Here is a 23,957-nt window from a genome sequence, read left to right as displayed (position 1 = left end):
TATGGAATATCGTTTAAACAATATAAAGTGCACTGTGAAATGTGTTCGTAATCGATAGTTAAATAATTAAAAACTTAATCTGAATACTAACTAAATATAATTTATAAATGTTGATGGTAAGTATCGCAGGCGGGGATCAACAGAGGGTTACTTATAGTCATTTTGGTTGTTGGTTGTTAAGTTCACTATTTAGCAGAATGTTACTTAGGTAGGTATTTTCGTTGGTGGCGGTCAAGTTGGTCCCCGCCTGCGATACTTACCATCAACATTTATAAATTATATTTAGTTAGTATTCAGAATAAGTTTTATTTATTTAACTATCGATTACGAACACATTGCATAGTGCATTTTATATTGTTTAAACGGTATTCCATAGCTTGGTCTTAGCATTTGATTAAACAATATTTCTTATGGGGCTTGTTTTCCTCTTTTTAGTGTGCAGTCGAGTTTTTTGTTTTTTTATAATAATTATTTTTTTATTTATAACTTTTTAGTTGTTTTTATTTAACGAAAATGTTGTAGATTATTATGTAAGTACCATTTGAAAGTTCTACGACTACCAGATTCAAGGTGGTTCCTTGCAGTTTATACCTGACTATCCTAACAAAAAAGAGGGGGCATTTGACCTAGGATCCCGAGTGGTCCCCATACAACCAACTATCAGTGATAATTACTTCATTCCCGCCAATCTGGACTATTGGCACTGAAGTCATTATTGCTGAAAGTTTCAGCTGAAAGAAATTTGTCGTGGGGCCAAACGAGAGCGGGGGCTACGCGAGAGGTGCGCGGGAGTTGCAGAACAAGTTATTTGCTCATTGCTTGCTGATGCTGACGCGTGGGTGGCTTGCGTTTACGAAGAATTAACATGTTCCTGAGGGAATTTCGGGGTAAAATGTATCCTATGATACTCCCGTGATCAAGACGAATCTAATGATATCTCATACATCAAATTCTTTCAGTGAAAGTAAAGAAAATATTATCTCTGTATCCCGTAGGACTTTCGGGATAAAATGTATCCTTTGGCACTCCCGTGATCAAGACGAATCTAACGATACCTCATACATCAAAATCCATCGAGCCGTTTAGGCTACAGGAGGCCACAAAGAAACAGACATACATACATACATACATACTTACTTACACTCGAAAAACATTACCCTCCTCCTTTGGCAGTCGGGTAAAAATAAATAAACCAAGAGCCCATTACTTTCATTCAAAACTTAATTGTAACTAATTAATTCATCTTAAATTTAAATTGTTAATATATTTGTATAAGATGAGCTATACTTTTGTTTAATGTATGTGTGAACTCAAATTTAAGTTCATGGGAAAATTCGTAAGTTTCGTAACCGTAAGTTCGTACCTATTTACTTATGTGACCAATTTTTGTCTTATGATTTTCTCGCAAATGTATAAAAATTCGTTGATGTACGTGCTCAAGTGACATTTTGTACCCGTTGTTAGCCTTTGTGTCATGAAAGACATCTCCGGACTCGTATGCATATCTTGCATCAATATAACAACAACAACAACAATGTACCTACTATTTATTTGTTATCTCCAAAGCTGGGCTGGTGAATTTAAAATACAATTTTAGATTTTTCCCTCACAGTCACGGCCCCATTTGTATTAAAAACTTTGTGTACTCCTAAAGGTCGGTTGCACCAAACCGTCTGTTACCGTTAAAACGTTCGCTAAATTTGATTGTATTGGAAGTTTCATATGCTGTGTGACGTTACTGACATTGATCAGTCCGTCAACTGTCGTGACTGTCGTTGGTGCAAGTGGCCCTAAATTAGGCAACCTTTTGTCTGATCTATGAAAAATGCGACCATCCCCAGAACAAGCCTTGAATGAAATGAAGTTAGTTAGATAAAATCATAAAAGTTTACGGCAAGCCCCGGGCTTAGGAACATTTAGCAAGTCCTAATAACGTTATCAGCACGTATAATAGGTATTCCAATTGTTAGGCGCGATTGTGTCACAGTTGATTTATTACTTATAATTAGTGATGCAACTAATAGTAACTTCTATGAGTATCATTTTCAGTATTTTACGAATACGAAAGTACGAGTAGCTATTTTTGAAGTACATACTTAATATTGCAGTTTTCCTCATTCACCGACATGGCTATATACGAGTACCAAAGAGGATATAATAGGATAGAGCGGTACTGTCGTAGTAAATTTTGTAACCACAGTAAATTTACTGCCATCCATCGACACACTTTAAAACTAAAAATAAAGATTTATAAAAATACGATAAAATGTATTAAAATATGGATAAATGATTTATTTTATTTGCATTAATTATTTTTATGATTTGGCCCATGTTCTTTCACTGATATGCGTAAAAATTGTTAAATAACAAACGACCGTCAACGCCCTCTATACGAGAGTAGGCCAAAGGTAGTGGCGCTATCTGATCGAGAATCAAATTTTCGTGATTTTCTAGGCACGTTTTTTCCTTAGACTGTATCCATCTATTACAGAGTTATATCTATCTTTGCGAGTACTAAACTGAAATAAATGTCATATACTAAGAAAAAGTGACCAAGGCCTCAAGTACCCCAGGCTGGAATCGAACCAGCGTCCTCTGCTATCGCGGCAGGTGCTTGTACCATTCGGCCACCGGGCCACAGCGGTATAGGTCGAATTTTTCCACGTATATTATGCACTTCTTACTGCCAATCAATACATCAGCCTTGCACCCGTGCAAAGCCGGCGCAGGTCGCTAGTAATTTATATAGTAGTGTTTCTACTTGAAATAAAAACAAATTAAAATATTTTCTGAAATAATTTAACATGTTCTAATACTTCTAATAGCATGGCTATATACTAACTGCAAATATTCCTTTTTTATCTATCCCATTGAAATGTTACATTTCACCTTGTATTTAATTATGGGCTGATCTTTTTATATGTTAATAGTGACAAAGTGCCCTTGCCAAATCCAAGCTTGTGACCTTGAACGCCCTCCAGGACAATTTGAAATACTTGAAAACCCATGAAGTATTCATTTAGTCTTGGTTACAAATTCATTTACTTTAAAAGTCACTGCACCTACTTAATCTTTCTGGTTTAACCCATCGGTTGACTGGTAGAGAATGCCTTAAGGCATTAAGTACGCCTTTTATACCTTCATGTATTGAGCAATAAAGCCTAAATAAATAAATAAATAAGTAGTCGGATCTTTTTTATTGTTGAGATTTTTTCCTATTACTCTTAGGTTACGGCAAGTAACTTAAAAATTTTGAGCAAATTAAATTTGCAAATGTCTAATTCCTTATATAGGGTGGGCCAGTGATAATAACTCTTTTCGTAATGATATATGATTATTGATTAAAATGCATTTATCATGGGCCCACCCTATAGTTAGGTCTTGAGATACAGCTTCCCAAAGTAACTTATTTTAGGGTTCCGTACCCAAAGGCTAAAAACGGGATCCCATTACAAGACTCCGCTGTCCGTCCGTCTGTCTGTCTGTCTGTCCATCTGTCAGCAGGCTGTGTCTCATGAACAGACAGATGATGTATTTCTGTTGCCACTATAACAACAAATACTAAAAACAGAATAAAATAAATATTTAAGTGGGGCTCCCATAAAACAAACGTGATTTTTTGCCGTTTCTTTGCGTAATGATACGGAACCCTTAGTGCGCGAGTCCGATTCGCACTTGGCCGGTTTATGTTTTAATATCAGTATGAGAAGAAGGTCTTACTTCAAGAGTAGTGTGCAAAAATTTCCGAAACAAATTTGTTATGTCTTATATGTAATAATGGCCTGGAAATATCACATGGGATTTTTTTTAATGTAGGTACCCTAATGTTAGCTTTTTAGAAACTAAATGATACCTGGAAAAAATGTAATGAACGTCATTAATGTGTAGTGGGGTTTATGTTTTTGATTATTTGGTAAAAGCGAAAAAATCGTAAATTTTTCGGTTTGGCACTGGATATGATTATATGGTAAACGTAATGATAACATCATAACAACATAGGCAATTCATCAGTTTCTCTCTTGTTTTATATAACAAGTTTTACACTTATTCAAATCGAAACAATCGTAAAGTTATCACAAAAGCCTCTTCTTAGATATTTACTTTTAGAGAAAATAGTCATTATAGTACGGCACGTTAATATTTTATAAATGTAATAAGATTGTTAACACCATTTTAATAAAGTGGTAATCGATACATCCAATTAATAATAACAATAACGGCATCAATATCGAACATGCAAAATGAGCCCTAACTTCCGAAGTTACCCCAACGCACTCTGTAAGTACAGACAGACCTAGACAAACACGACTTAACGTAATTAAATAAAATCAATACAATGAAATAAATATCATATACGAAGGAAAAAATGACCAAAGCCTCCAGTGTCCAGCTCTGGACACTGGAGGCTTTGGTCATTTTTTCCTTCGTATATGATATTTATTTCAGTTTATAGTTTAAATAGTAGTGTGTCTACTTGAAAAACCACAAATTAAAATATTTTCATAGAAAATAATTTAATTTGTTCTTAGAGAAAATCAATACAATTACTTGCTAATATGTATCAGAACAAACGTAATAAATATAAAAATCGGACAAGGAGTTCTCGACCTGGCAAAATATCGACGGGTACGAGTAAATACTCAAAACAAAAATAGAAACCTACCAGAAGGTGACACGAAACCATACAGAATCAGCTTTCTGGTTCGGCTAACGACGTACACTACATGTGCGTTCGAACCCGAAGTAGGGGCTCACTGACTATCAGTCCGCCGGACGATATCGAGCTGTCAGTTGTTCGTAACTGCCAATTTTTTGTTCTAACTGACAGGCCGATATCGTCCGGCGGACTGATAGATAATGACAATGACCTAGAAAGTAAGTAAAATCCAAGTATTTGTCTGTTTTAAGCAAAAGGAGTTTTTTGTAAAGGTCCGCATATACTGTCTAGGATAGGAAAAATAGCTTCGGTAACTTGAATATCGTTTTATATTGAGTTTACAGGCACATGTTTCTGGGAAAGGGAGGGAAAGCAACGACGGTGCGGTGCTATATTAGTTGACTCCGCGCTGGCTAACAAAGTGCGCAACGTGGTCAAACTTAATCTAATAAATTACAGCGGCGAAGGTCCCGAAGGCATCGCAACAAGCTCTACACTATCTATAGTATTACATTTATAAATATAACAATAAAATAGGTAATTATTGTCCCGGTTATCCCACCATAGTATGTTTAAATTGGCATTATCGAAATAAAACTATGAAAACGGATTATATCGCAATTCCGGAGATGTCACAATTCCTGAGGCCTGTAAAATGCAATACCCCTCTACAGACTGCAGGAGTGTACAGGCTGGACTGTGAGTGTGGCCTATCATATGTCGGGCAGACGAAACGGAGCATTTCCACTCGGGTGAAGGAACACATAGCTGATGTCAAGCACCGTCGACCTAGGTCTGCTGTCTGTGAGCACTGCCGTGTCAGACGTATCTCTGCTATCTTTAGATAGCAGAGATACGCCTAACCAGTGCAAAATGAAACTAGACACTATGCTTTATATAATACCTAAACAAAATTTCAAAAAATGTCTTTAGTTACTGAGATATTTCATGTTTTAAGATAGACGTTTTCGAATTTTTGGACATTGAGTTATGCGTATCTCTTCTAACTCAAGTTAGAATAATTATGCGTAACTCTTCGCAGTTTTTTTACGGCAAACTAGATATCTACTATCTCGAGTTATCATAGTTTCGCGTAACCACACGCAGGTAGTACGGCGATAGGCGGCTCGCGGTGAGGCGGGGGGCGGAGGGAGCGGCTCGTCGCTCCTTGCCACGTGTATTTGTTTATTTGTGTCGTTTTCAAGCAAAAGGTACCACATTGTCGCTTATCATAAGGACATTCTGACAGGTTTTTCGTATAAAGATACAAGCAATTTTCGTCCTTATGGTAAGCGACAATGTGGTACCTTTTGATTGAAAACGTCACATTTACATTTCATTACGTACGTAATATTGACCCGGTTAAGTTAGCGTTCCGGTGTTTTTTTATGTTGTTTGTTCAAAATATGATAATTTAGTCTTTGAAATGAGTTTTTTACGAAGTAAAGCCTTGTTACGAATGTGTAGTGATAGAAATGTGGCAGAAAACAAAGGTTGTGCGACTAATTATCTTAGCTAATCTCACTTTGTAATCATTGCTGAAAACCCTGTGAAAAACTAAACTATTTCCTTTTTTTTAAATCTTAAGATAACCTACATAGGTACTGAACTGTTTATCGTCGTCCGCTGTCTGTCATGAACTAGTCGTCAACTGGTCTTGTGATTGTCATGTCTAGTTTTGAATTTAAATGTCGGTCGTTCCAAATGTTCCAATATTCTAAATATGTATGTCAGTCAGCCAGTGTCAGTAGAGGCAAAATATTAGTTTAAACATATATTTGGATCGCTGGAGTGTCTTATTTTGAAATACATAGAAACGTATAGTTAATGATTCTGATTCTGAATAATTTTTTTGGAGTAACTGACCTTAATATTTTTACTATATATCTTCTTATACCCACAATAAATTTACACCAAACCTGAACCAAAACCTGAGTTCACCTAGGTACAGCCGGGGTTCATCATCAGCTCTATCTTGGGTACTGCTCTCCCAAGTGCTCATCAAGGCGTGTCGGATGACCAAAACAGCGTTTGCCTACGTTGCACCAAACCTGAGTTCCACTAGGTACTACCAGGGTTCAGCATCAGCTTTATCTTGGGTACTGCTCTCCCAGTTGCTCATTAAGACGTATTAGATGACCAAAACAGCGTGTGCCTATGTTACACCAAACCTGAGTTCCACTAAGTACAGCCGGGGTTCAGCATCAGCTCTATCTTGGGTACTGCTCTCCCAAGTGCTCATCAAGGCGTGTCGGATGACCAAAGCAGCGTTTGTCTACGTTGCACCAAACCTGAGTTCCACTAGGTACAGCCAGGGTTCAGCATCAGCTTTATCTTGGGTACTGCTCCCCCAACTACTCATTAAGACGTGTTGGATGACCAAAACAGCGTGTGCCTATGTTGCACCAAACCTGAGTTCCACTAGGTACAGCCAGGGTTCAGCATCAGCTCAGATCTATGTATACTAAACCTTCTCCAAAATGTAACAAACATTTTTCTGAATACCGCATCAAACTCGGTTCAGCCAAACGCGAGATAATCTCGGACAAACATACGGGTCAAACTGAGAACCTTTTTTTTAAGGCGGTTAAAATTTTTGGAGTAACTGACCTTCTGCCGTTAATTCCGCCTTTTACACTTACTGGGATTAAATATTAAATAAAGTACATACAAACAAACACACACACACACACACACACACACACACACACACACACACACATACATACATACATACATACATACATACATACATACATACATACATACATACATACATACATACATACATACATACATACATGCATACATGCAATACATGCAAACGCTATTAAACATAAGGCTCTTTCCACCATACGATTGATCTACTTTATAACCAATGATGTAAGGACTGATGGAAATCGGGCTCCTTGTATGTAATGTGAGTTAGCACAATATAAAATGGATTATCTTGTGTAGTCTGGTTACGCGTTTTACTAGGAGCACTAATACAACGAACTCTTACAACTTAAGATAAAAGAACTACGCGTGACCACCTCAATATTCCCCATGCCCTGGTTACACGTTTTACTAGAAGTTGATACAATGTAGTCTTCTAACTTTAGATAAACGAAAACCGCAATAAGCCCGCGAGCCGTGGCCACGCGAAATAGTATGAGCGCTCATACAACGAACTCGTCTAACTTTAAGTTAACATAGTTACGCGCAACCACCAAATGTATGAAACAGTGGTTACGCCAAACTATGTTTATGCGTTTATTTCAAAAACTATGTACTTTTACAAAAAAAAAAGTAAATAAATATTATTCTTCACGTCTATTGAAACACAAAACACATATTAAAAATGACTTAACTCAATAAACTCACGAAATATATGAGTTTATTAGTTTTCACGCTCACCAAAAACTTTAAAGTCGATTTACTCAAAACTATGTTTTTTGAGATAGCAGAGATACGTCTGACACGGCAGAGCATGTCATGGATAAAGCCAATCACTCAATCAAGTTTGATAAGCCTCTGGTTCTTGCCAAGGAGAAGCGTTACATACCCAGAATGCTGCGCGAGGCCATTGAGATTAAGAAATATCGAAACTTTAATAGGGAAGATGGCTTTTCTCTACCACCAGCTTGGGATCCTGTAGTCCACCTGATAAAGGAGCAAGCGAGACATAGACTGTGAGACCGTAGTGTTGGATGATGCTGGACATTCTGATGTTTTGAAAAGATGTGTCCCGCCGAGTTTGTTGCCGGTCCCATATTGGGATACCCTCCTACAATTTAGGAGGGAATTAAATCTTCTCGGGTCCGTGGTGTAGGGTTGGAGCCGGCATAGTTTATTTTTATCGCGTATATATATATATCTTTACTTGAAAAATAATTATAGTGTATAACTAGCCTTATGAACCGATTTTGCATGTACAACCAGCCTTAAAGTTTGTAGTCTATGATTGTTCATTATTTTAGTATGTGGGTATTTTTGCATTTTGTAATTTTTCCTCAGTCACCCGTTGACCACGAACGCTGTAAAGAGTTCGAAACGTCGGGATGTATTATAAATTCAATATACGCGATATAATCCGTTTTCATAGTTTTATTTCATGAGTAACTATCGCGGTAACCGAAGACAATATTATGGCATTATCGAGTCACAAGAGATAAAAACTCGGAACTAACTAAAAACATTCTTAATATGAAAACAGAATAATGAGTGGAATAAGAAGACTTACAATCTATTTTAAAACGATTATAAACCTAAAATGTATGTCGTTAAACACCACCTACGCACACTACATTATCCATGATTCATCGTCAGCTGGGGAAGAATATTCATGACTAAAAAAAGGTAACATTCGGATGGTAGGTGCAGTTGCCATTAAGATGTTATAATTAGAAAAATAATAATACAAAAAGTGCTTAAGGTGAACCGGGATAAATGCAACCATGCGATTATTGCGTCTATTTTAGTTATTTTTTAAACAACGTTAATTACAAGGGCTCCTGTCATCTAGTGATAACGTAACATCCGATCGGAGGTCCGATCAATCGTATTCGAGAAATTAATAGAAAACGCAATAATCCCATAGTTGCATTTATCCCGGTTGACCTTTCATGTGCATGAATAATGTTTATCATATGTAGGCTACAACACAGTTGCGGTCTGAAATTCATGGCAGTGAAGTCGTGTTTACCAAATTTTACAGAAATATCAAGCCCAATTTTCAGACAACAGTAAAATGGAATGTGCGCTGATATGTAGGTAAGTATATTGTCATGCGAGTTGTTGTCTCCCTATTAAACAGGTAGGTCCTTATCTAAGAAATAAAATGTCTACTACAAATATGTTGATAGGTACTTATACTTAGGTCGGGTACAGCTCAAGCCTAGAATTTCAGGATTTCAGCACTATCGAAGCCCTGATCAAATATATAATAAGTCTACGTAATTTTACAACGAAAGATTAAAGGATGACTCACGTTAGACCGGGCCGTGTCCGGACCGGAGCTTCCGGCGCTTACTTTTCTATGACATGACAGGTGATCACGTGGTTCTTTCCATAGAAAACGAAGCGCCGGAAGCTCCGGTCCGGACACGGCCCGGTCTAACGTGAGACATCCTTAACGCTCATTTACTTAGTTAATTAATACACATGTTTACCGTGTACATGAACCGTGGAGATCTCAATTTACTTGGAAATATCGAACAAACTAACAATATTAAGCTAGTTATTTATTTGAGAACATAAGGAAAATTAGTAATGCGATAAGAAAAAGGCGCGACAACTTAAACCGCTATTTTCCTCGACCGCAATAGAACTGTTGGTCTGAAAGCACACTGTTACTGATCATCGATTCTATTTTCACGCCCCCAGCCTTCCCGCCGCTTTTACGACGATCCCGACACATATGGGTTACTTTTTGTAGGGCAACTCCAAACTCTCGGTGTTATATGCCGCTGAACCGTTTCACTTGCGTTTAATCCAAGAAATTGTTTACCGGCTTACGAAGTCGTGAATAATTGCCCGCTCCGATTCCCTTAAAGGTGAAAGTATTTTTATGACACTCGTAGTTGTTTTACGATCTTCGAAAAGATCCATAACATTCTATAAAAGCTGGGGGATTACAAAACTGATGATGTCTGCAGGCAAAAACGCCATATTGATAATTAATATATATGTAGTGATGGGCAGCGGTAACATTCCCGCTACCAGTAAGTTTCCATTTGGGAATGTTACTAGTAAGTTACCAATGTTACCAGTAACATTCCCAAAAGCCGGTAACATACGAAACTGATGATAGTGATGACTTATATGACATAAAATAAGGTTCAAAACTTATTTTTTTAGTACAACTTACTCAAAAATATGTCCCATAGTTCTTAATTCGCTGACATAAGAGCAATGGGATCAATTTTATAAATTTGGTATACAGATAGTGAGTACCGGGTACCGGGAAAGGACATAGGATACTTTTTATCCCAGAACTCACTCCTTAAGGGGATGGAAAGGGGAGTTGACATTTGTATGGGGAATCAATAACCGCTGAACCGATTTAGATGAAGTTTGGTATGGAGATAATTTGAGTCCTGAGGAAGGACATAGGATAGATATTCGCGAGCTTGGTTTCCGCAACTCGACGTCTTACTATTGCGCCTATTTTGCGTGAGGGACATAGGATAGGTTTTACCCTAGAAATCAACGCTAAAGGGGGTGAAAAGGAGAGTGGAAATTTGTATGGAACCCAATAAAGTAAATAAAATAAGTAGTTTTAATTCCCGAAGTCATCCTGTTCTCTTCTCCACTCTTCTAACACTCACTCAAAGTGCCGCTGGTAATGTATGATGGAGGCAGCTCAAGACCTGGAACACCTGGAGTGCTCCTGGGTGCAACGGGTCAGGGGTAACAATCGCTCAACGTGCTGCCGGTAGTATACGATGGATAAAGCTCAAGACAATGTGGAGTGCTACTGGGAGCAAAGGGTCAGGGGTAACACTCGCTCAACGTGACGATGGTTATATATGATGCGGAAAGTTCAAGACCTGGAACACCTGGAGTGCTGCTGGGTGCAACGGATCAGGGGTAACACTCGCTCAACGTACCGCTAGTAGTGTATTATGGGAAAAGCTCAAGATCTGGAACACCTGGAGTGCTGCTGGGTACAAAAGGTCAGGGGTAACACTCGCTCAACGTGTCGTTGGTAGTGTATGATGGAGATAGCTCAAGACTTGGAACACCTGGAGTGCTGCTGGATGTACCTGATGAGGGTAAAATTCCTTTAATCTGAAGTTGGTAGAGTATGCTGTAGGCAGGTTAAGTTCTCCAAGACCTGGAACACCTGGAGGTCTGCCAGATGAAGCAGGCGTCTGACCAGAGCTACAGAATCAGGTTGAACTTTCCAAGACGTAGAACACCTGGAGGTGACTTCCCATGGGTCACTCGGTGCCTGCAAGACTTTGGTGACCAAGTTTCTGCTGGAGACGCTGCTGATCTCCCACCAGGGGGCTACCACAAGCTGAATGTTCAGCGGGTAAAATTTAGGCAGTAAAAAGGGGTGAAAGTTTGTATGGGGAAACAATAAATCTAGCTGATTGTTTAAAAATAAGCTACCCAAATTACTAATTCCACGCAGACGAAGTCGCGGGCAAAAGCTAGTATTTTATATGAAACTGTGATCATTATTTATTATCCGTTTACTCTACTACTACTACTACTCTAATTTCAAATTTGATTAATTAATATAAAATCGAAATGTTACCACTTGAAACGTTATACAAAACTAGCTTTTGCCTGCGGCGTCGCCCGCGTGATTTATAAATCTATGTCGTTTTGTCTGATGTACAGGGTGCGGGGGAGGCAGGGGAAGGAGAAAATATGGTTTTATAACGACTTACAAAAGATGGTTCATATGGTTCGTAGGTAGAATACATATATATGTACTTACGATGTTTTTTGCATTTTACTTAGAATGGAAACCTAAACTTATAAGAAGCAAAATCCGTAATGAGTACATTCAAGCAGCAAGTTTCCCGATGACTTACTCCTCCCGCCCCGTCCATCCCGCCGCGCCGCCCGCATTCGCCTAGGTACCGATTGACGATGATCGAGATGGCACCAAATACAAATTTAAAAATCTATTAGGATAACGCGGGTTCCATACCTCAAAAGCAAAAGTAGAACCCTTATAGGATCACGTGTGGCTGTCTGTCGGTCCGTCTGTTACAACCGATTTGCTCCGAAACTACTGGACCGTTTGAATTGCAATTTGGCACAAATACGAGTACTTTCAAGAATTTTCATGAGCACATTATTCAATTTCAAAATCGATGCGATTTTCGTAATTAACGTCCCAAAAAACCATAAAAACGACACCCATATTGATATTTAGACATTTCAACCCCATTGCACCCCAACAGGGGAGATGGTTTTTCACGTCCGTCACGTTGGATTTTAAAATCGTTCTTGTTTTCCTAATTAGCGACCCGATAAACCATAGGAACAATACCCATGTTGATTTTCAGACTTTGTCACCACATTTCCCCCTGTCAGGGGGGAATTTGCAAAAAAACCTGTAACACGTGTTTATTCATTTATCGTTAGGAATACTCCTGTGAAGTTTCGAATATAATAGTCTAACTAATCTTGTTTCCCCATACAAACTTTGAACCCCCATTTAACCCCCTTGGGGGGTGAATTTTGAAAAAATCGTTTCTTAGTGCACCCCTAGACCTTATAAGACACCTACGTGCCAAAATTGGAATCTCTAGAACCAGCGGTTTGGGTTGTGTGTTGATATGTCAGTCAGGCAGTCAGTCAGTCAGTCAGTTTCTTCTTTTATATATTTAGATGTTGATTGGTTTATTCTAATAATTAAACTGATTTATACACATATTTTCTTTTACTTTATACAGTTAAGCATTATTTTAATCATTATTTCCAGATAGTAATGTTCCCAGTAACTTTGGAAAAATACCTGGTAATATTGGGAATGTTACCGGTAACATTGGGAATTTACTCTCTCGGAGATTCCTTGACTGTTTTATGACTGTAAATAATAGCATTATTATTTACTTAAGTATTTAACACGAAAAAAGCATATACAATTCTAATAATTTTTTCAAAGTTACTCAATGTTACCGACCTGGGTAATGTTACTGGTAGCATTACCGGGAATATTCCCACTTTTGAGTAAGTTACTGGTAACGACCCATCACTATATATATGTCACCGTAAAAACCTATTTTTAGTAAAAACTCGTTTTCCGAAAACTAGTTTTCCATACCGCCTCAGTAATAACGCTTTTTCACTAGTTAAAACTAGTTTTCCGTCAGACCTTGGATTTTTCAGTCAAACAAAACTAAGTCCCTCGGTGAAAACTAGTTTTAAATACCTACTCGTAATTATCAAAACATTATTTTATTAAAAACTAGGGCGAAGCGAGGAGGTGTTAGGCCGTGCTCAAACAGCGCCAGAACCGACTTTATAAGTATATTATAATGTTATATATTAAAAAAAAAGATTTTTTTACGTTGTTGTCTAGTAAAAAAACAACCGGACAAGTGCGAGTCGGACTCGCCCACGAGAGTTTCGTACTTTTTAGTATTTGTTGTTGTAGCAGCAACAGAAATACATCATCTGTGAAATTTTTAACTGTCTAGCTATCACGGTTCATGAGATACAGCCTGGTGACAGACAGACGGACAGACGGACAGCGGAGTCTTAGTAATAGGGTCCCGTTTTTACCCTTTGGGTACGGAACCCTTACTAGTTTTCACGGAGGCCGGTAAAGCGATACGGTAAACTACGAGCCAAATCGAGTTACAGTTGTATGATCTGATTCCAATAACCGGTACGATACTGATCTGTCAGTGTCGATAGTGACATTGTATGATCTGATCAGTATCGTATTGGAATCAGATCGTATCGGAATTGGTTGCATTTATTGAGGTTTCCCATTTATCCAGGTCCCAATTAACTAGGTTTCACTGTAACATTAGCCAGTGCTTTAACATTCGCGATTTCGGGGTTGGTCCCATAGTAAAAGTTGCTCAGTATAATCCCAAAACCTCCCTGGCAACGGGAACGCACTTATTTTTTAGCCTTATCTTTTTATTTCAAAATAGTAAAATCATATTACTACTATGTACTTTAAAAAATAAATATCTATGTAGGCACATAAGTATAACATGCATGCATGAGCAAATGGAAATTTTGTACCGACGTAACAAGACATCCGTTACTAGACATGAACCGAGATAAACTAGAGCAGGCTCCAATGAGATGTTCGTTTGCAAAAATAGCGCACCGCAGTTTGACTTCTGATCCTTGTAGTGGGGTTCCTACGCTCCTAGAAACCCGATGTTGCCGGGCTGAAAAGTGGTGCCGTTACCCCCACTAGCCCTTTGAATTTCCCCCTTACAATTCTCATACATTCGCTATCGAAAAAATCCCACCTTTTGCACAAATTGGACTAATTTGAGCATAGCTCTTAGCCTAATTGAACTCAAGGCCAGGCAACAGCCATAATTGTTTGCATCTGTGCTCAAAAAGAGCCCAGAGCAAAGGTAACGTAAAACACGTATCCAGTCCAGTATGACACTTGAAGTATTTCTTCTCGAATCTACTTCGACAGAAATGAGTGCCATTCAACTCTTGTTTAACAATCTACTATTTAATAGCAGTTGCAGTTTAATATAACAGAAAATTATACTGTTATTCAACTTGATGTACTTTTTTATTTTTGAATATATCTGGTTAATTATTTTGACGACCGGTCTGGCCTAGTGGGTAGTGCCCTGCCTGTGAAGCCGATGGTCCTGGGTTCGAATCCCGGTAAGGGCATTTATTTGTGTGATGAGCACAGATATTTGTTCCTGAGTCTTGGGTGTTTTCTATGTATTTATGTATTTATATATTACATATATCGTTGTCTGAGTACCCATAACACAAGCCTTCTTGAGCTTACTGTGGGACTTAGTCAATCTGTGTAAGAATGGCCTATAATATTTATTTATTTATTAATTTAATTATTTTTAACATTATAAAGAGGATATTCACAGTCACTTGTTATGTATTTTGGAATAATCAGAGCAGCTCAAAGTCAACTGTGGATTGTGAAATTTTTGAACGTATGTTATATATTTGTGATCTACTCACAAAGCCCTTTCATTTGGTACCCCACATAGTATGCTTAAAAGAAAAAAGTAAAAAACTTTGTACTGCCGACTTTATGACGTCACAGCAACTACCCCTACCACTTTCGCGCTTGTCGCCTCATATATTTGTGTTCAGAACATCATACTGAATGCACTGATACCAAATATACCCCTGTCTGAAACAACATGAGCGAAAATAGATTTCTAGAAGACAAAAAACCGACCCTTTAGTAACCTTGAACCCTAATATTATGTAAGGGAATTATCGCGGGTACACGAAGTTAAAAATAAATACAGTGGAAAAAATTTATGGGCCCTGGAGGGAAAGTGCCTTAAAACATTAGGTTAGCTATAACGGGGAGTGCTCCGAGGATTTGTTCGGATTAATCCCTGCCGCTTCTTTTCGCCATCGTCCTACGCGACAACATTACCATCCTCACCACTTAGATGGTTGGCAGTCCTCAACTGTACGTTTCTCCAGAAACTTCCGGGTGTCCATGGGCGGCGGTAATCGCTTACCATCAGGTGATCCGTCTGCTCGTTTGCCTCCATCGAACCTACTAAAAATTCCAAACAGTAAGCACTCGCTATTTTATTCTACTAGTCGATACAGTTAATGTTAATGATAACATTTCTCCAAGAAACATTAGATCTTACACTCGTCTGTCGTACAAAATATCCATAAAATCGAATATTTAATACTCAAGAATATTTTTAGACAAGGGAAATTGAAAAAAAAAACATTTAACGCAGTTTTGTTTCGTTTTAAAAATAAAATAATGTTTTCTTTAAGTAAGCTAACTTTCCCTCAAGGGCCCTTTAATTTTTTCCAATCTGTATACAAATTATACTTCATTTGGGACTATAATATGTAAACACGGTTTTGTTTTGAGAGGGGGACCGGACAGCTCCGGAGGTTCTATTTCTGCGGCCGAAATTTTAGTGTAATTAGCAAGATTAATGGCACCGTTAAAGTTGGGGGCTCTTGAGTTTAAGCGAATATATTTCTCATTTTCTCTCAACATTTCATAAAAGCTAAGCCAAGTTCAGGTACTGTGCAGTATCCCGCAAACAGAATGCTCGTGTGAACGTTACTATATTAGCACGTACACTACTAAAACGGGATCCTGCAGAAAACCGTATTCCGCAAAAAACTGGACGTCAGTGGGAAAGAGCTCTAAAGTATACCTACCGACAACAAAATATCTCATTCCAATCCATATTAATATTATAAATGCTGTCTGTCTGTCTGTTTATCTGTCTGTTACCTCTTCACACTTGAACCGCTGAACCGATTTAGTTGAAATACTTGGGAATGGAATGAAATTGAATGGAGTGGAATGAAATGAAATGAAATGAAATGGTATGGAATGGAATGGAATGGAATGGAACGGAACGGAACGGAACGGAACGGAACGGAATGGAACGGAATGGAATGGAATGGAATGGAATGGAATGGAATAGAATACATTTTTACTGTCGACAATTTTGGCTAAATACATACTTAAATTCTAGTAAGTCAATAAAATATTTATAATTTTGGTAACCCAACATAAGACTAGCAGAGAACAATATTTGAAGCCAAGATGTGACTTAATTTGACTAAGTGGGCACAGCGAACAACAAATAGGTACAATTGCCCACACTGTTAACTGTACAACGGTGGGCCTTATGCCTTTTGTAATAACGTCTACCGATGTACAGCTAGAAGTGTTGCTGTTTGTACCTAACTTTGCCGAGAAGAGCTAATTTCGTAGCGTGTACCCACCTCTCCAACTTCAAAGGACTCATGAGTCACTTATTAAGGGACATTACATCGTACCCGGGTTTATTACTGCAAAATAATATGAGGGAGCTTACATTAATTGGAGAAAGAAGATATTAAGACATATGGTGAATCATATCCGATTATAGCAATGTCGGCAACACACAACACAATTTCAACTCGATACACAATATAAAATTTGGAGTTTGTAATGCCATTTAATAATTTACAATCAAGATTTGAAGAGTTCCCTCTGTTTATTTGTATAGCTATTATGCTTCATGTCAAATGATGTAGGCAGGTAGAGCAATTTTAGGGACATTCATGGTGTTATTGACTATTCTAAACCTCTAAAGTTTAGTGCATCTCCTTTACTTCTTCTTTTACAGCCTAATTTGTTCACTGAAATTACTGCGTTCATTCGTCATGCTACGTTGTGCTTTATTGTTTTGTATTCGATGTCATCACACCCCTAAAGACATGTTAGCATGCAATAATAAATAAATATATAATAAATAATTTAGGGACATTCTTACACAAATTGACTTATTGTAAGTCCCATGGCACCCACGGTAAGCTCAATAAGGTTTGTAATGTGGGTACTCAGACAACGATATATCACTACATAGTATATAATTTAAAAAAAACCAACGTCAATGGGGGATGCCGTTGAAAGGTTACTTATTGTTGATGGTGCACTCCAGACAATGAAATGAATAAGAAAAAAAACCGACTACAATGTGGGACGCCGCTGAAAGTTCACTTATTGTTGATGGTGCACACTTAGATTCCAGATAATGTAATGAAAAAGACAGCATATTTTGCCTAATTATGTAGAAAAGGAGGTGAAACAACCCACTTTTCTAGTAACATTTCGTTTTTGTAAGGGTCGCAGTTCTAACCTAACCTAACCTACTTTTCTGATAGCATTTCTTTTCTGTAAGGGTCACAACTCTAACCTAACCTAACCTACTTTTCTGATAGCAGTTCTGTTCTGTGAGAATCGCAGTTCAAAACCCACCCACCAACCTAACCCACTTTTCTAGTAGCATTCCGGGTCCGGATCCGAGTCCGGGTCCGTGTCCGGCTGTCCGGGTCCAAGTTTGGGTCAGAGTTCGATCCGGGTCCATTCTGATCATCATCAGCAGTTCCACTTCATCAAATGTCACTTTTTTTAATGTAAATGCTGGATTTGTTGATGAAAATACAAAAATTACTTTACCTTTCACATTTGAGGAGTTCCATCGGTTCCTCGTGGGACTCATCATCAGAACTCGAGCTTGACAAAAATATGTCTTAAAAACTTAAGTTGCTTAACAAACATAAAGAAGAGGACAAATCGCCAAACGTAAACTATGCGTCATTAAAGAGTTCCATTCTGATCATCATCAGCAGTTCCACTTCATCAAATGTCACTTTTTAATATGTATGTATATACTTCCATTAAAAAAAAGATTTTTTAAAATCGGTCCAGAAATGACCGAGTTATGGAGTAACAAACATTAAAAAAATACCGAATTGAGAACCTCCTCCTTTTGAAATCTTGAAGTCGGTTAAAAACAAAGTCGCTTTCCGCTGTCTGTGTATCCCTATGTATGCTTAGATCTTTAAAACTACGCAACAGATTTTGATGCGGTTTTCACCTATCAATAGAGTAATTCTTGAGGAAGGTTTGAGTGTATAATTTGTAAAGGTTTTGCTTGCGTGAGAAGCCGAGGCGAGTCGCTAGTATAATATAAAAATACTTAAATACATAGAAAACATCCATGACTCGGGAACAAATATGCTCTGTGCTCATCACACAAAAAAATATGCGATATAACCGTAAATCGTCTTGCTCAGAGCTTAAGCTATTTCTATATCAGCTTCATGCTTCGCCACCTATAGGGTAATCTCGCTCGCTACTTCTACTCAACAATAAAACTCAATTATCCTTGAGAATCTCTCGAAAATCACAACAAAGTGCCAATCAAATAAACATGTTAACTATAAGTTACGAGATTTATGAGACCTAGAAATATGCTAAATACATATCTTCAGCCTTAATAAATCAATATCGATGACAAGGCAGAATGTAGAGGTCAACTTGCAAAGTCGCCATCGCATATGTCGGAGCGGCCAAGGTGCTCAAAAATCTGAATAGATAGATTTTTATTGATATTACCAAAAATAGATATAACTCCGTAATAGATGGATACAGTCTAAGGAAAAAACGTGCCTCGAAAATCAAGAAAATTTGATTCTCGTTCAGAGGGCGCTACTAGTTTTGGCCTACAGTCGTATAGATGGCGTTGACGGTTTCGTTTGTTATTTAACAATTTTAACGCATATCAGTGAAAGAACATGGGTCAAAATCATCAAAGTGATTAATGCAAATAAAAAAAATCATTTATCTATATTTAAATACATTTTATCGTATTTTTACAAATCTTCAATTTTAGTTTTAAAGTGTGTCGACAGATGGCAGTGAATTTACTGGGGTTACAAAATTTACTATGACAGTACCGCTCTAGTATAAGTTACTCTATGATATTACCTAATCATACACTGTCAGTACATACTTACACATACACTTTAACGTTTTGATAAAAGAGACTTAGTTAGATATTTTTGAACACGGCTGATTTTGTCAAAATTTGGTTTATATAATAGCTTGTATCTAAGTAATTACCTAAACTAATATGTTTACATGGAATCTGCTTTTATTCGTTACTAGCGACCCGCCCCGGCTTCGCACGGGTAGCTCAACTAATTTACACAAAACCTTTACAAATTATACATATAAACCTTCCTCTTGAATCACTCTATCTATTAAAAAAACGCATCAAAATCCGATTCCTAGTTTTAAAGATCTAAGCATACATAGGGTAGGGACAGACATACATACAGAGCGGAAAGCGACTTTGTTTTATACTATTTATGTAGTAATAACTACTTATGTAGTATAACAATGTAGGTATAAGAACAGTGTAAGAAAATTTCATACCCATTTGTGTAAGTCGTATTTCGTATTACGAATATTATAATTACACCTTTAAAGGTTCAACAACGATCATAAAGCTATATGAAGGTCAAAGTTCGTTTCATATAAATGTCGAAATTATTCAAAGGTGGTGTAAAGGCCCACAATGAATGGTGGTAGGAGTTGAAAACTTAATTAAACTGACTTGATGTAGCGAGTGGGAGTCCACTGCTCTTATTATTTAAAATAATGTACATTTAGATTCATGAAGGAATGCTAAAGTCAAGGGAAAACAGATGTATTCACATATATGTCAACAAGCCAATTCTAATTATTTATTGTAGGCTAAATTAGCTTTTTAAACTGTGTCATGGATACATACATGCTAACATATTTAATGGACAAGTATGGTATTGCTAATTGATATATATTTGATATTTTGAATATTAAGTATGAAAACACAGACGAGCGGACATATATTTTAAAACTTAATTTTGTTAATTATATTAAAACTAAAGTAGCAATGTTTGTAATTTCTATGTGGAATGGATGCATGTATGTAGTCATTACATGGGAAATTATTGAAACTTAGTTTGGTGGAAAGTTCAGATTATGCAGGTTTTGTATGTACTTACCATTTTATTGCTGAAATTCAGTTGATGAAAAACATAGAAAATTGGCATTATTGTGGTCAAACATTGTTGTAACAATTAGAACATATGTTGAAAAGATGATTTTAGCTGTAGTTAAAAGCACAAACTTAGATTACAACACTTAAACATAATGCTAAAATGACTCATTTCTTGTCAGAAATTCAGACAATAAATTCATAGGAAATCGACATTTTAATAGTTAACTGTTCTTCTTGATTCTTTCTGATAATTTAGGTTTTTTTGAATCCGTGTAGAATCATTCGCATAGCAATTTAGTTAGGTAGGTAAGTTTAGGGACCAAAAACCAATAAATACAAAAATAAACTAAAAATTCTATTAAATCGATAATTAAATGCTTTAAAACTTTAATTTGTTGTTTCTTTAGGCAATTTAATCCTACTCTCTTAAAGATTCTTGGTTTCTATAAGGCACAATTATAGGGTCCTAATAATTCCACTACGATCAAAGTCTGGCGATAGTTTAAGGAGACCGCAGAACTTGGAACTACTATCTCCTAGAAATTTATAAAAAGGTTAAGTATCTTTATAATATGGTAAGTATGGGGAAATCTAATGGGGTGTTTGGGGCCGTGATTGTCTAGTTGGTAGGTAGTTTTTTAGGTAGGTAGGTTTGGGGCGCTTTATAACGGTAAGTATAATAAAGGTTAGGTATATGCTTTATAACGACTATCAGCGAATAGTCTTAATTAGACAAATAAATTAATAGAAGGTTGTGCTGATTGGTTCAATGCTAAAAAGTGCGGTTCAATGCGGCCAAGAGCATGTCGGGCCATGCTCAATGTAGGGTTACGTAGGCCCATCCGACACAATAGGCTAAACTAGAGCTATTAGTATAGAAGATTGTTAACAAAGGGATATTAGGGATAAAATGATGCATATGTGCCTAACACCCAATAACTTGGGTGAAAGGCAATCTATTTTTCATATCGAACACTGGGAAAGCAAAAAGACAAGGCAAATTTCATCAGTACAGTAATTTCATCAGTACTTTATTAAAGTAATAGACGTATGGTAACATTTTTTTTTCCTTAGAATTTACCTACTTTTAATCGGAGACTTTGCAAGACTGTGGTCATAATAATCCATAACTAAAAACATTATATTGCAATATTTATGAAAAAACACATATTTAAAGAAACTGCAGCAATGTTAAAGGGATTTCTTAATAGGCCAAGAAATAAATGCCCAAAAAAAGGTATAGAGGAAAATGCTTGGAACACAATTTTTGACTTTGTAGCCTTGTTTGGACTAGTTAGGAGATGAACATATCAAAAGTCCCCGGCCATAACCTTGGTGCTGGGGGAGACACCTTCCAACTATGATTTTTGAGATATAGATATGAGATAAAAACTATATTATATCCTGTCTCGGGACTTAAAACACCTATTTACCAAATTGCAACTAAATCGGTTCACGGTTTAAGCGTGAAGAGGAGAAAAACTGTAATAGATGTCATATAGTGGTGAAGGCCGGCCTTCACCACTGGAGGGCTTCGTCACTTTTTCTTTAATATATGACATCTATTACAGTTTTTCATTTATATATAGTAGTGTGACTACTTTAAAAAAAAAATATTTAATAAAATAATTTGATTTGTTCCCAAACTTGTTCGTGAAGAGGAGTTTAAAAAAAGTTATTTGTTTAAAGTTTATATGTTTTTACTTCGGAAAGGTGTCAATTTTGATACCATAAATGAATTCAGCACCCCCGATTTATACTTAAACGTTTCCAAACCCGGCCTAGCAGCTTTACTGATGTAGATAATCAGGATAAAAATGAGAGCACTAAATAAACCTTCAAGAGCGGATATCTCAAAAACTGTACAAGATATCGAAAAACTTGACTGAATAAAACTTGTAACAAATTAAATCTCTTGTCATTTTGTATAAGTGGCCAAGTCGCTCAGACGCATAGTTTTCGAGATAAATATAATCGAAAAACCGAAAAATGGAACCTTCAAACCCCCCTCTCCCCCCAGCACCAGGGTTACGGCCGGGGACTTTTGATGTGTTAATCTCCTAACTAGTCCAAACAAAGCTACGAAGTTAAAAATTGTGTTCCTAGCATTTCCCTCTATACCTTCTTATTGCTAGGCCTTAAAGTAGGTACTTATAAAAATCAGCGGGATTGCCTCTTACATTTATTTTTTTTACTTTTTCGTTCTAAAACCGCCAATAGTCAACGGGATTGCTCATTCAGCCAATGAAACTGTTTTAGAGAAATTAAATAAGTATAATTAACAATTAAATGATTAACATAAGCATATTTTATTATAAATTTTACTTTATTTACATAAATAATGCCAAATAACAAAAAAGAACCATTTAATGTCGTAATAAACGTCTTTTAGTATTAAGGAGAGACTATGAGACAACTCAAAAAAAAATTAAATATTTGTGGTAACGTGAGATACAAGTAAGTCAGACACTATATGCGAATGTTTCACGGATAAAATTACGATGATAAATAACAACTTATACCACAGCAATATCATCCTCAGTATCACCATATTGTTGTGTAAAATTAGACAAGGTTGACTGCGTCAAGTCAGCCTGTTTTTCTGCCGATGTAACTAAAATTATATGTAAGTACATATTTCAGTAGCCTGCTTTTTTACCGATGTAATTAAAATTATATGTAATACTGATTCTATGCCATTACCAGAGCCTAGCCATACAAATCCGAATAAAAATTGTACATTATTCTCGAAGCGGGGACCAACTCAGGAGTCCGTTTAATCTACGCACTTAGTTTAGTAATACTTGTGAAACCAATATTTATAATTTATATGCTTGTGTGCTTGTCGCTGCCGCTCTGCCGTCGTTTGATGTACGTGCGCAACTGTCATTATGTACACCTAGTTGTCCCGAATGCCTTAATAAAACACATCACGGAACTCGTACATAATAACATACCTTGCGCTAATGCATCAACATGTACTAATTATTTTTTACTCGATAAATCACTACATAGACTAACTTGAAATAGATTATAGCTTAAGTACAGTCAGCATCCAAAGCAACGGATCCGACTACGCGTCAAATAATTTTAAACGACGACGAGAAAAGTATTAGATAGAGGGTGGCAGATACATTTGGCGCATTGTTTCATCCGCTGCTATTGATGCTGACTGTACATCGCTCATATCAGGAATTTAATACTTAAATAAACTTTTAAATGGCTAATTATTACAGTGAAATTTTAAAAATAATCCACATATAATTATGTTTTTAAACTGTCCAGGATTGGGATTT

General features: G+C 36.9%; 1 long non-coding RNA gene across 1 annotated transcript; it reads left to right on the top strand.

The window, feature by feature from the left end:
- The first annotated feature begins 114 nt into the window (after positions 1-114).
- Positions 115-1,178, top strand: LOC134754685 (uncharacterized). The gene is made up of 3 exons (XR_010128962.1): positions 115-235; positions 443-547; positions 1,094-1,178. It is a non-coding gene; the product is annotated as an uncharacterized LOC134754685 (long non-coding RNA).
- Positions 1,179-23,957: the final 22,779 nt, after the last annotated feature.

This window comes from Cydia strobilella, chromosome Z (assembly GCF_947568885.1).
Source record: "Cydia strobilella chromosome Z, ilCydStro3.1, whole genome shotgun sequence".
Lineage (NCBI taxonomy): Eukaryota > Metazoa > Arthropoda > Insecta > Lepidoptera > Tortricidae > Cydia > Cydia strobilella.
This window is presented reverse-complemented; position numbering and strand designations above follow the sequence as displayed.